This window comes from Dermacentor andersoni, chromosome 2 (assembly GCF_023375885.2).
Source record: "Dermacentor andersoni chromosome 2, qqDerAnde1_hic_scaffold, whole genome shotgun sequence".
Classification (NCBI taxonomy): Eukaryota; Metazoa; Arthropoda; class Arachnida; order Ixodida; family Ixodidae; genus Dermacentor; species Dermacentor andersoni.
In genome coordinates this window covers 176,277,327-176,290,161 of record NC_092815.1, presented here as the reverse complement: position 1 = coordinate 176,290,161, position 12,835 = coordinate 176,277,327, and positions in this window count along the sequence as shown.

Genomic DNA, 12,835 nt, shown 5'->3' with positions numbered 1-12,835 from the left:
GCCCAATTACATAATTAGTCCTAATTAATTAATCACCTTCTCAAATATTATAATTAGAGTAAAAGTGTCAATGAGAAAAAAATTGCAGAGACATGAACAAAATCTCCGGATACAGCTTTCTGTGGCTAAATACGAGCTGCATAAAAGTGTTTTTCCGAACGTGAAAGAAGCTCGCGAGCACACGAAAGGTGCCTCGAGAGGCCAGTCGCGCAGGCGGAATTGACAGCGCCGAATTCGCTTTGATTGCGGTGTGGTGCTGTTTATTTCATGAAATGGTATCTGGTATAGCGAAGCAAAACGCGGACACAAGAAGAAGCGCGCAGACTTCGGCGAGCCGCAACCCAAGGACCAGCCCGGGTTCTAGCTTTGGTGTTCGGCCGTTGCCGTTTTGGTGTCCTGGAAGCGCCGCCAGTAATACGAAATAAATGCACATTGTTACAACTAGTAAAGAAAATCTACTGAATAAACATAATCATGCCCAGGCACCAACTTGTGACGCTAAGCGCTACCGCACCCGTGCGAGGAGGATTACGGAACGCCAACGAGGAGTGAACCGGGTTTTCGATGGCGGACGAACGTACAGGCATCTCGGAAGGCGGCTTCCCAGGACGGCCACGAAGCACAACTTCCTCTCGTGGATTGCCGCCAGTCGCGCGCAGGGCACGGGTTGATGAAGGACTATGCCGGTCTTCCGATTGTGCAGCGCGTGGGATCAAAACTGCGCCATCTCGTAAACCAGGGCTGCGATTTGGCATTGCAGTGGGTCCCTGCGCACATCGGCCTGCCCGGGAACGAAGCGGCCGACGCCCTCGCGAAGCAAGCTCTCTCGACTCGCTTCCCCCTCGCCAGCTCCGTCACCCGTTTCGACGTGGCCAAGACGGCGATACTGCGCATCCTCCGCGCGCAGCACCCGGATCCGCGCGTTGCTGCCATAGAGCTTCTCACTATAACACCTAGAGGGTAATCTGGCGCCACCGTCTATGGGAGTTTCTTAAGGGGGCACCGTGCCGTCATGGGAATGACGGTATATGTGTCTGCGAGGCTCGTGTTGGCTGGTGTTGTAAGAGGCTTCGTCTAAAACGTGGATATGGCTACGCAAATAACGTGTTTTCAAAGTAAAATCTTCATAAAATGTTTCCATTAACGCATATTACATCTTTACTCACCCACGATGCATGACCAAGCAAAGAAAATCAAGAACAGACGACCAACTGTTTCAAAGCGAGCGCGAACCTTGTCGTCTGTCCTCCAACTTTAGCGGCCCGCTGATACATTTTACGTAACATGTAGTCGTACACACAATAACAAGTTCTCATAGTTGAACAAAACATGTTTTCGCGTAATAATAAAGCTAAAACAGCTTTTCACGTGCTGTTCTAGTAGAAAATGAATCATTGTGACAGACGGAACGGTACTTGCCAAGCGCGTTTTCAAAGTGTCCTGTCTCTACGAGAACGATGCCAATCCGAATCCACAATATACCGGCATTCCCATGCATACCACAGCGCAGCAGCTCCAGATTTCCCTCTAGGTAATGTAGTGAGAAACTCTATGGTTGCTGCAGGTACGCCCCCTCGCCTCCTCCCCCGCGCGGGTCTCTCCCGCTGGGACCGCTCGTTTCTCCTTCGGCTGCGCGTCGGCTGCTACAACACGGCCGCCAGAATGCACAGACTGCACGGAAGAGGCAGCCCCGCGTGCTTGGATTGCGGCGAGGAGGAGACGCTTGAGCACCTTCTGCTCCGCCGCCCGGCCTTCGATGTTGAACGCACTGCGCTATTTGCATCATACCGTCGTGTGGGACTGCCCTGTGACTCGGAGGGAGCACTTCTCTTTCCGGCAGCCCACCCTTCCATTGTCAAGAAAGTGCTTCCTTGACTTTTGCTGTGACACGCAGCTGAGAGCGCGGCTGTAAGCCCCGCATTGCTTCTTCACCGTTCTTGTTATTTTTTCCGCCTTCTTTTCCTTCTCTCCCTGATCTTTTTCTCCCCACTCCCCTTTCCCTGTGCAGTGCTGTTGAGGTGTCCTCCTCTGAGAGACAGTTACGGCACTGCGCTTCTCTCTTCCTCTCCTTCAAAAGTCACTACACACAGGACACGGGTTTTGGATTCGCCACTGTGAGATTCTCGCCGTCGCTCCATCCTGCCGAACTTGCCGTTTGGTTGAACTCGACAATGCACTCTTTCGTCGCCGAGATGTCGCCCTCGAGCCCGGAGAAAACTAACACGGTCGCTGACGCGTCCGGAGTCACTCGCGTGGGCGCCTGCGTCTCAAATTTCTCGAGAAGCTGTTGGTTCTGACGCAACACTTGCGCCAACATCTCCAAGACGCCCACGGGCTCCATTGACGTGTCAGGCCTGTGTGTGTAGTGATATAAGGGTGAAGGGAAGAGAGAAGTGCAGTGCCGTAACTGTCTCTCAAAGGAGGACACCTCAACAGCACTGCACAGGGTAGGGGAAGTGGGAAGGAAAAGATTAAGAGAGAATGAAAGAGAGCGGAGAAAAAAAAAGAAAAAAAAAAGGCAAGAGGGTTGAAAAAGAAGAAGCAATGCGGGGCTTATAGCCGCGCTCTCAGTTGAGTTTCGACAAAAAAGTCGAGAAGGGCAGCAAACGCTCTCTTGGCGATGGAGGCGTGGGCTGCGGGAAATAGTAGTTCTGTCTCCGTGTTGCAGGGTAGACCCACACGACGATAGGATGTACAGAGCGCGGTGCGCTCAGCGTCGAACGATGGGCATCGCAGCAGGAGATGTGCGAGAGTCTCATCCTCGCCGCATTCCGCACATGCGGGGCTGCCAGTTCCACGCAGTCTGTGCGCTCGGGCGGCGGTGTTGTAGCAGCCGACGCGGAGACGGAGAAGAAAGGAGCGGTCCCAGCGGGAGAGGCCGGCGCGGGGGAGGAGGCGAGGGGGTGTCCCCGCCGCAACACGTGGGTCAGGGTGATTCGCGCGGAGGGTGCGCGTGATAGTCGTCCTGGCCACGTCGAAGCGGGAGACAGAGGTGGCGAGGGGGAAGCGAGCTGCGAAAGCTTCCTTCGCGAGGGCGTCAGCTGCTTCATTTCCGGGCAGGCCAATGTGCGCGGGGAACGTGTCAGGCCTATAGCATCGCTGCTCGCCATAGCCAGCCGTCTCCCGCAGTATAGAGCGTTTCTCGGAACGATAACAACCACTCACGAATGTTCGATGGCCTTCTCAGTCATTGAAGGGGCGCACTCTCATACCACTTCTGATGTGTAAAAATGCCGGAACAAACAACGTTTCATAAAAATTGCAAGAAATACATCACGAATACAGTCCGAGCGCGCGCATTGCCCCACAATGCAGCATTCCGCGCCAACTGCTGCGTATAGTTCCTTTTTCGATGATGTTGATAGGTTAGGGAGCCCCCCGCCACGCAACGTTAATACTCTGTCCCTTGGAAGCTACTTTATTACAGCGAAGCTGCATATGGCTAGCCGATTCGTCCGTCTGTCGGTCACCTGTACAGCAAAAACTCCTCCTGCCCACCCCATTTGCATGCGCGAAAAAAAGAGGAGGGAGGCGCGCAATTAGCCAACACGTACCACCTCGATAGCACAAGGCCTTCTTACTCCGATCCATGACGTCACTCTGCCTGGCCCGAAATTTCCATTGACAAGGCTGGCATGATGAAAGCGGTGGCGTCAAAATCACCAGTGCCTACTCGGTAGCATCCCCATTAGATTCTATGGCAGTCGGGCCAGGGAACATGACGTCATAGATCGGAGTGTAAAGGCCTTGTGTTATCCAGGTAGTGTTGGATTAGCTGGACCAGTAGTGACGTCATTGCTCTCCGTCGCAGCCGAGCGCGCGCGCATAAGGCCACGCGTCATACGTACTCCTTAGGAGCAGGCAACTTTCTATCAGCAACGCCGCGAGCAGAACCGGGAACGAGCTCGTCTACGCCGTGCCAATGCTACAGCGCGGGCACAAGAACAGGCTCGTGCAGCCGAGCTCAAGCAGCAAGTGCGTACCGTGGATCCAGCAGCCTACCAAGCCGTCGTTTAATGAACTGTCGGGATTAACCCAGTGATAAACACCAGGACCGCACGTTTCAGCTTCGCCGGTTAATCATCTGTACGGAATACCTGGGCGCTGTTTTTTATGCGTTGCATATTGAAATCACTCAGTTCAGCCCTTGGGCGCGGCCGGGCAGCCACCATTGACCTTTAGCGCAACCACGTGACGTGACGTCATGACAGCCGGAGGAAAAGCTGGGCCCCAACTCGCACGGTCGCGCGCGGCCGCAGCCACCACCTGACTCCCGCTCCTCCCGCTAGGGGTGCTGCGCTAAGACCGCGCAATATGCAACGCATTCTTGGCTTACCCAAGCTGAGCCTGGCCATTTTTTATCTACTATCACCTTATAGCATCGATCGAAAACGTATACTTCGTTGTTTTGATAGGTGCATATAGGTGAGTGAACGAAGTTGTTTAGAGAACGTACGTTTCAATATTGTATAATTATTTATTCAAGATATGGTACATTGGTACAACCAGAAGAATAAGAATGGGCTGGGGTGCGTTTGGCAGGCATTCTCAAATCATGAACAGCAGGTTGCCACTATCCCTCAAGAGGAAAGTGTATAACAGCTGTGTCTTACCAGTACTCACCTACGGGGCAGAAACCTGGAGGCTTACGAAAAGGGTTCTGCTGAAATCGAAGACGACGCAACGAGCTATGGAAAGAAGAATGATAGGTGTAACGTTAAGGGATAAGAAAAGAGCAGATTGGGTGAGGGAACAAACGCGGGTAAATGACATCTTAGTTGAAATCAAGAAAAAGAAATGGGCATGGGCCGGACATGTAATGAGGAGGGAAGATAACCGATGGTCATTAAGGGTTACGGACTGGATTCCAAGGGAAGGGAAGCGTAGTAGTGGGCGGCAGAAAGTTAGGTGGGCGAATGACATTAAGACGTTCGCAGGGACAACATGGCCACAATTAGTACATGACCGGGGTAGCTGGAGAAGTATGGGAGAGGCCTTTGCCCTGCAGTGGGCGTAACTAGGATGATGATGATGATGATGATGATGACATTGTTCACAAGGCATTTTTTGTTTGTATTGAGTAAAACATATATACAGCCTCGTCGGCTAACCGAGCGAAAGCGGAGCAACGGGGAATGAAAGAAGACGGTAGCGAAGAGAGCGCGAGGGGGAAAGCGAAAAACGAACCTACAGTGAAAGCATGCGAAAGGGTGAGGAGAAAGCAGAAGACTGCGATAGCGGAGAGCGCGCGAGGACGAAAGTGAAGGAAGCCCCCTTGAAGCCCCACCAGATGGCGCTCACGTCCGCGTGGTACAGTAGTAGAGGAGCAGCTTCGAGGTCTGTTTTATGCGGACGACATTGTGTTGCTAGCTAAAAAGCAAAGTGATATGCAACGTCTGGCTGATACCTGTGGACATGAAGGCGAGAAGGCGAGGTCTGAAATTGAGCGTTAAGAAATCAGGTATGATATTCAGTGAAAGCAGCGGACAGAGTGTCAATACAGGGCCAGGAAATACATCGCGTGAAAGAATATATATACCTTGGTATATGGATAAACGAAGGCAATAGATATATAGAAACACAGAAAAAACAATAACAGTAAAGTGGAAGAGAAATGCGGCCATAATGAAACACAGAGCGCTATGGGGATACAATAGGTACGTGGTGCTCCGGGGTATGTGGAAAGGTGTAATGATTCCAGGACTTACTTTTGGAAATGCAGTTGTTTGCTTTAAATCAGGGGTACAGTCAGGACTCGATGGCAACCAAAGGTCGGTGGGACCTCGCATTGGGCGCTCACGGGAAGACTACAAATGAAGCTGCGCAGGGTGTTATGATTGGGGGCTCAATCCCAACGCTCGTGATCCGTTGTCAAGGTTGAAGTCGGGCATGAATTAGAAGGTAGCTGGCCCATGCCGACGTCCAACTTATCCACGCTGAGGATGTTGATGAAGAGAACGACAGCTTCTCATCGAGAACGAGGAATATGGGTTTATTTACAGTATTTATATCAGTCTAACATGACTGTTTGGGAAAGCACATCAGTCTAACATGACTGCTTGAGAGAGAGTGACCTTAGCCGCCGCGCAACAGCGGTTTTTAAACACTCGGTCCTCTCCCGATACAAGGTGATGCGAACGTTCGTTTAGTCATCGCAAACTAGCCGCCTCCCCGCAGGATGGTCTACACACACACACATGCACACACGCATACACACAGGTGCGAAGGTCCGGAGCCGACGTCAGAGGGGCCCCGTAGAACTCGGAACCGTTCCGGGTAGCGCTTTGTCTTACGTCTTGGTCGGTGCGTGGGAAGCAGCGCAAAACGGCGTTCCCGCGGCAACTCGCGCACCCGTAGCAGATCAGGTCCGCGTTGGGGAGTTTGGGAACAATAGTTGGCCCGCCGAACTCATTCCGTCACAACGGCGATGAGGCTAGAGGTTGGTGGCGGTTTCAGCACAAAGCCTGCTTCATCGAACGCATCCTAGCTGAAGCGACGGAGAGTGGGGGTTGCACGCCTTGTTCCCCGACACAAAAGTCGATTTAGTCACGCTGTGGCTAGAGGTTGGCGGCGATGCTCCCGAGATGTTGCTTCCACAGTCGCAACGGGTTGGCAAAACTTTGCGCTGCAGCTGGCCGTTCTTAAGAGAAAGCTTTAGCTCGGGTGCTCCTATCTAAATACATGTAAAAGGAGAATTCGTTTTTCTCGGCAACCACTGCACCAAATTTGACGGGGTTTGCTGCATTTAAAAGAAAAACTTAAAATCTAGTGACTGTTTGTTTCGAATTTTTGAATTAGGTCGTCAATTTTTTATTAAAAATTGGTGAAAACTGAAAATTTTCAAAAAACGTAACTATCAAGTTTACAACTCTGTAACTCAACCACTAAAAATGATAATACAATTCTGTGAATTGCATCTAATAGTACATCTAAAGCGGACAAAATTGATATGTTACACATGAATATAAAAAAATTTAATCCTAGGGAAATACAACTTTTGCAAAACCGTTGTAACCAACGTAACAAATTCACGTAAGATGTAAAATGACATATTGCATTTGTCCGCTTTGAATGATCTAATGGATGCCGTTTACAGAACCGCGATATCAGTTCTTGATGCAGAGCTATGAATTTGTAAACTTCGTGCCTCTATTTTTTTCAAATGGTCAAATATTGGAAAATCGTTTTAAGAAAATTCAAGCCCTAAATCGAAATTCCGCTTCCAACAGTCACTAGAATTTAACTTTGTCTTTCAAATGCAGCAAATTTCATCAAAAGCGGTCCAGGGGTTATCTCATCAAAACGTTTTTGCGTTTTTACATGTATTTGAATAGGCCGCGTCGGAGTTGGGCCCGAGCTAAAGCTTCCTCTTAACAAGGGTGATATAGGCTGGACAAGTTTTGAAGTGAGGGAAGCTCACAGTAAAATTGATTATGAAGAACGACTGAGGAATATGGAAGAAAGTAAATGGGCTGGCAGAGTGTTCAGGTACAGGAAAAACATTGATGCACAGTGGAGGAAAAGAACTAGGAAGCTTTCCAGCAAGTATACGACCTGTATGGTAAGCAACATCGCAACAAACAACTTCAAGCGGGAAATCAGAGAGGCTGAGATAATGTCATGGGTGGTGGCAATGGAAAAGAAACATGCTATGAGTAACTACTTAAGGGGAAAAAACGAAATCAGGAAGGAAACAATTTATGATAGCTCAAATTGAAGCTCTCTACTTTTCGAAGCGAAATATGAATGCCTTAGAACACGCACTTATAAAGCGAGATAGAACAACGAAGAAGAAGCATGTTCTTGCTGTGACAAAGCTAGGGAAACGATGGAGCATGTTTTATTAGAATGTGAACATATCTGCCCAGCGGTCGATTTTCGCAGCTATGGAATCCTTGAAGCTCCCGGTTTCAGCGAAAGGAGGATGCAAGTAAACATGTCCACAATAGAGATTATAGTAACATGCGATTGGAAGATTGGTGGTAGAAAAGTAAAGAAACGACAGACAACGTAGGCGTACAAAAACAAAGTTCAAGACGGTGTTCAGGAAGTTTGGTTATGGGAATTCATCATGGGTTCTTTTTTCTTTTTTTCTTCTTTAGCATAGGTAGGACATTAGGTAATATAATGACAAGAGCTTGGTGGCGCAACCCCCCACGCCGTTCCAAAGGGGACGCTCATAGCATCCATCCATCCGCGGCAGCGGCGGCGCTATAGCCCTCCGGGGGAAAGAAAAAAAAGAACTAGAAGGCTCGCCTTCGTGCACAGCATTCCCTGCAAGCGTTTCCCGGTAAAGATTTCGTTTGCATAAACTGCGGCTTCCGAGACGCTGCAACTGTATGGCCGGTCTATACATAGCGCCGCAAGTCGCAGATCTGCCAATCGGTGCGGTGATTGGTGCGGTGATCGGTGCGATGTCTTACTGTATCGCGAAATTAAAAGACTAGAGCTGCGCTCAAGTCTCGCATTGTGGAGTATCGTAATCGTCGGTAATTCTTTTTATGTGTGTGTGTGTGTTCAGTATACAGTTGTACAGGTACACCATATCGAACACAAAAATGGCGCTACTCTACATATATGCATTTTTACTCTTTCAATTTTAGTGTATTTAAGCTGAAATGAGTGATTTACGTTATCCATTTGTTTCAAATGTGCTCCTTCGGAAGCCTGTCTTTAGGCCTATATGGAGTTTTAGATTTCGCGCACCCAAAGCGCCACGCCCTGCACGCGGTTCTTTTGTACCCCCTTTGCTTTCTTTTGTGTTTTTTTAATTATTTTGTAAACCCGGTGATTTGCGTCCCCCTGACTTAGAGTCGGCAAAATCTAATATCGTCCAAGTTGTATACGGTGGCCATCTGCCATGGTCCCGATAAAGATACTACATTAGCAGTATTTAAAATAACTAATAAATTAATGAACACAGTCCAGCAACCCGAATTGAGTCCCGACCCCTGTGTGCTGTCACCTAGCTACATAGAAGAAATGCCAGGTCTAGAAGACCTTACTTTTTTTTTCGTTTTGATGTGAAAGACTTAACTACTACTACAGTAGGGTGTTAAGAACGGCCAGCTGCAGTGCAAGTTTGCCAGCCATTTACGCCAGCGGTGGCAACCTCATCTTGGAACGCCGCCGCCAACCTCTAGCCACGGCCTGACTAAGTCGACTTTGTGTAGGGAACAATGCGCGCATCCTCCACTCTCCGTCGCTTCAGCTAGGATGCGTTCGACGAAGCAGGCTTTGTGCGCAACACAACAACGCGGACCTGATCTGCTACGAAGTCTCCTTCCCACGCGCCGACCAAGACGCAAGACAATGTGCTACCCGGTTCAGAGTTCTACGAAGCCCCTCTGACGTCGGCTCCGGGCCATTACACCTGTGTGTGTGCGCGGCACGTGTATGTAAGCCCTCATCCTCCTCCAAGTCGATAGACCTCATCCTCCTCCAAGTCGATAGCCCTCATCCTCCTCCAAGTCGAGAGCCCTCATCCTCCTCCCAAAAGGGCGGGTCATCTACAATGACGTCGAACTATGACGTCGAGCGGAGTACTTATAAGCAGCGATTGTCGGCTGCTAGAGTGTGCTCGTTGTCGTGCTAGAAATGTACTCGTGAGCTGCGTGCTCGTTGTCATGCTCGAAACGTACTCGTAAGCTGTTTGCTGTATGCTCGTCTTGCGGGCTCCATTTGGGAGTCACGCTAGACTGTCGATGTATCTCATGTTCAACTGTAAATAACATGTAAGTTAATCCTGCTCTCCTAAGTACCGACGAAGAGTCAAGCTCCTTCCTACAGCTACGACTGCCAAATCTTACATCTGAATGGCAGCGGTGAGATCGGCCTACAGCTCGTAGATCGTCCGACAACTCTAACAAATGGTGGCAGCGGCGAGATTGTCCGACGAATCTTACAAGGGCCATAGAGAAACACATTGGTAAAGAGCGGACACTCCCGTAGGGCGTGTCCGGTCTGACCAGCGCCTAGTCAAACCGGCTAGTCAAACCGCTAATTTTGTCTTCCGACAATTTAGACGCGTGATTTAGCTCCTTTTTGGTTTCGGTTTTGATAACACTGCTTTCGATTCTGGTTTACCGATGGCTGCAAAAATATTCAATAGATCGTCTCTAGTGGAGCGCAAGAGCTTTAATATTTCATTTTTAGACGTACCGTACAAATTGACGTAATAAACTCGCGGATCGCAAACTTTATACTGGAAAAGCTGCAAAGCTTCTCGGAAGAACCAGCAAGGCTGAATCAGCTCATGCAGATTGGAAAAATAATGCGGTTAGAGCTGTATTTATTGCAATTTTTTCGCCGTTTCTGAGCCGCTTTTCTCAGTTGCACACAATAGGAAGCGGCGGTTCCATAGAAGGTGTTTTTTTGTCTTTTTAACATAGGGAACTGAACCGAAAAAGTACCGGATCACACACTTGATAAAGCCACAAGCTACAAGAAGAATGTTTTAGCCATGACAAGCAACGCGTCAAGTAACGGTGACATTGCGAACCGGGCCAGGCGCATGCAGCGTGCATTTGCAGTGAGGTAAACACCCTTCTCAACACGATCCCCAATACACTCTAAAAATTAAAGTTTGCACCCTTTGTGGTGTATATCTGCCTTGCTTGCGTTTCCTTTCTTGAAAACGCCGCGCCCTATACTTTCCCTTCGGCAATGCTATGTCATGCTCATAACGTGCATGCCGTTCGTTACTGGGAAGTACCGGGCTTGCAGCGCCAAAGAAAGGAAATGCGGACAAGACAGATGACGATTATCATTGTGTGGCAAGATGCGACTCAAAGGGTGTAAACTTCTCTTAGAGTGTACGCATTACACTGCTCAACCCGCCTTGCTCAGTGGCTGTAGTGTTAGGCTGCTGAGCACGAGGTCGCGGGATCGAATCCCGGTCACGGCGGCCGCATTTCTATGGGGGCGAAATGCGAAAACACCCGTGCACTTAGATTTGGGTGCACGTTAAAGAACCCAGGTAGTCGAAATTTCCGGAGTCCTCCACTACGGCGTGCCTCATTATCAGAAACGGGTTTTGGCACGTAAAACCCCATAATTGAATTATAATTACACTGCTCGAGCCGCGCCAAACGAAACGCATGTATGATGGTGCGGGTGAGCCACAGATAACCAATTCTGTGCTTTAAACCGAAGGTCTTGCGAGCGACTTTTGGAAAATTACGTGTCGCAAATAATGCAAATGCTCATCCGGAAAAGATAGGTGCCGATACAAACGAGTGGTTGCACGGTAAACGGGTGTGATGACTCAAATTCTATGCTACACGTTGAAAATACGCTCGCCCAGCATGTTCTTAACGTTCTTAAAATTCGTTCTAATGTTCTTAACAACGTTATTAACGCAAGAAACAGCAAACTTATATCTGCAGAGAAAAGGAAACACGAGCGACGCGGCACATGACCGGCGCAACATCAACGTCCCTATGGAAACGGGATGCGTGGACGTAACCTCGTAGACATATGATGAGCTGTCTACCTTTGAGGTAAAGTGGAACCGCAAATCACTACGCCGCCTGGCGGGTGGTCAGACCCTTACCTGTTCGGCTGCGAAACGGCTTGAGTGTCCGCTCTTTACGTAGATATCTTTCTTTGTGGTGGGGCTCTAGAATCCACTCCAAGTCGACATTTTTGTGTTTCCAATGTGTGAATTGGTTTTGTATCGTCAACGTATACATGTCATTGCCAGAGTGCATGACTGCATAATTTCGAGGTCGCGAGATCCAATCCCGGCCTCGGCGGCCGCATTTCCATGGGGATGAAATAAAAGAACGTGCCCGTGCCGTGGGTGCAGGGTAAAGAACCCCAGACAGACAAAATTAATTCCGAGATCCCACTCTTACTACCACGTGCCTCATATCGTGGTGGTGGCATGTGAAACCTGGCTGAGAATTCAATCTTTCGAGAGACGATTGCGCAGTTATATTATTATGGGATTTTACGTGCCAAAACTACGATCAGATTATGGGGCACGCTGTAGTGGGGGGACTACGGAATAATTTGTGCCACCGGTACCGAAATGCGGCCTCCGTGGCCGGGATTTGATTCCGCAACCTCGTGCTTAGTGGGCCAACACCATAGCCACTAAGCATTGCAACCACGGCGGGTACATAGTCATTGGATAGGTCAGAGAAGCACTTGCTTTGATGCATCTTTCTTCTGCCTTCTTTTTTTTTTCATTGCGATTGTATTTGTTAGTACACAATGTTATGTCTGTTTCTCAGCGATATCTGAATTGCCACAGCGGCTGTAATTTCATTAATGTTTCGTCCTGCTTAAAGGCCGGGACACTAAAGGCAAATGGTTATTTTTATTGGTTCTCCCAAATTAATTATTATAAGTTATCACGATATATAAAAGCTAATGAACCTCTTGATGTATACGGGTCACAATCGCGAAATCAGTATCCACTACGTAGGAAAGCTATTCGAGTTGCGCGGACGAAAACCAATTATGGCAGACAACATGTCACTTATCAAATGCAATATGCTTACAAAGAAATCATACAAGTTCTTGTTAATTGAAAATGAAATCGAATATAACTGACTGTTTATTACTTTCCATTATATATATAAAGTGTGCGGTGATTACTAGATTGTTAATTGCTGTTCCTTGATACTTACATTCTATATAAGTTCTTCACGCTGTTTAAGAACCTGATATCTGTATAATGTTACTTAGTATATCTGTATAATGTTACTCGAAGAAGAAGCCGAGGTGCCGACGCCCCTCAATCGGTTCCGTCGTTTTTGAATGTTTGTGCAGCCATTTTAACCACCATCATGCATTCAAGCACATCACTGGATTTGTGAAGTCACCT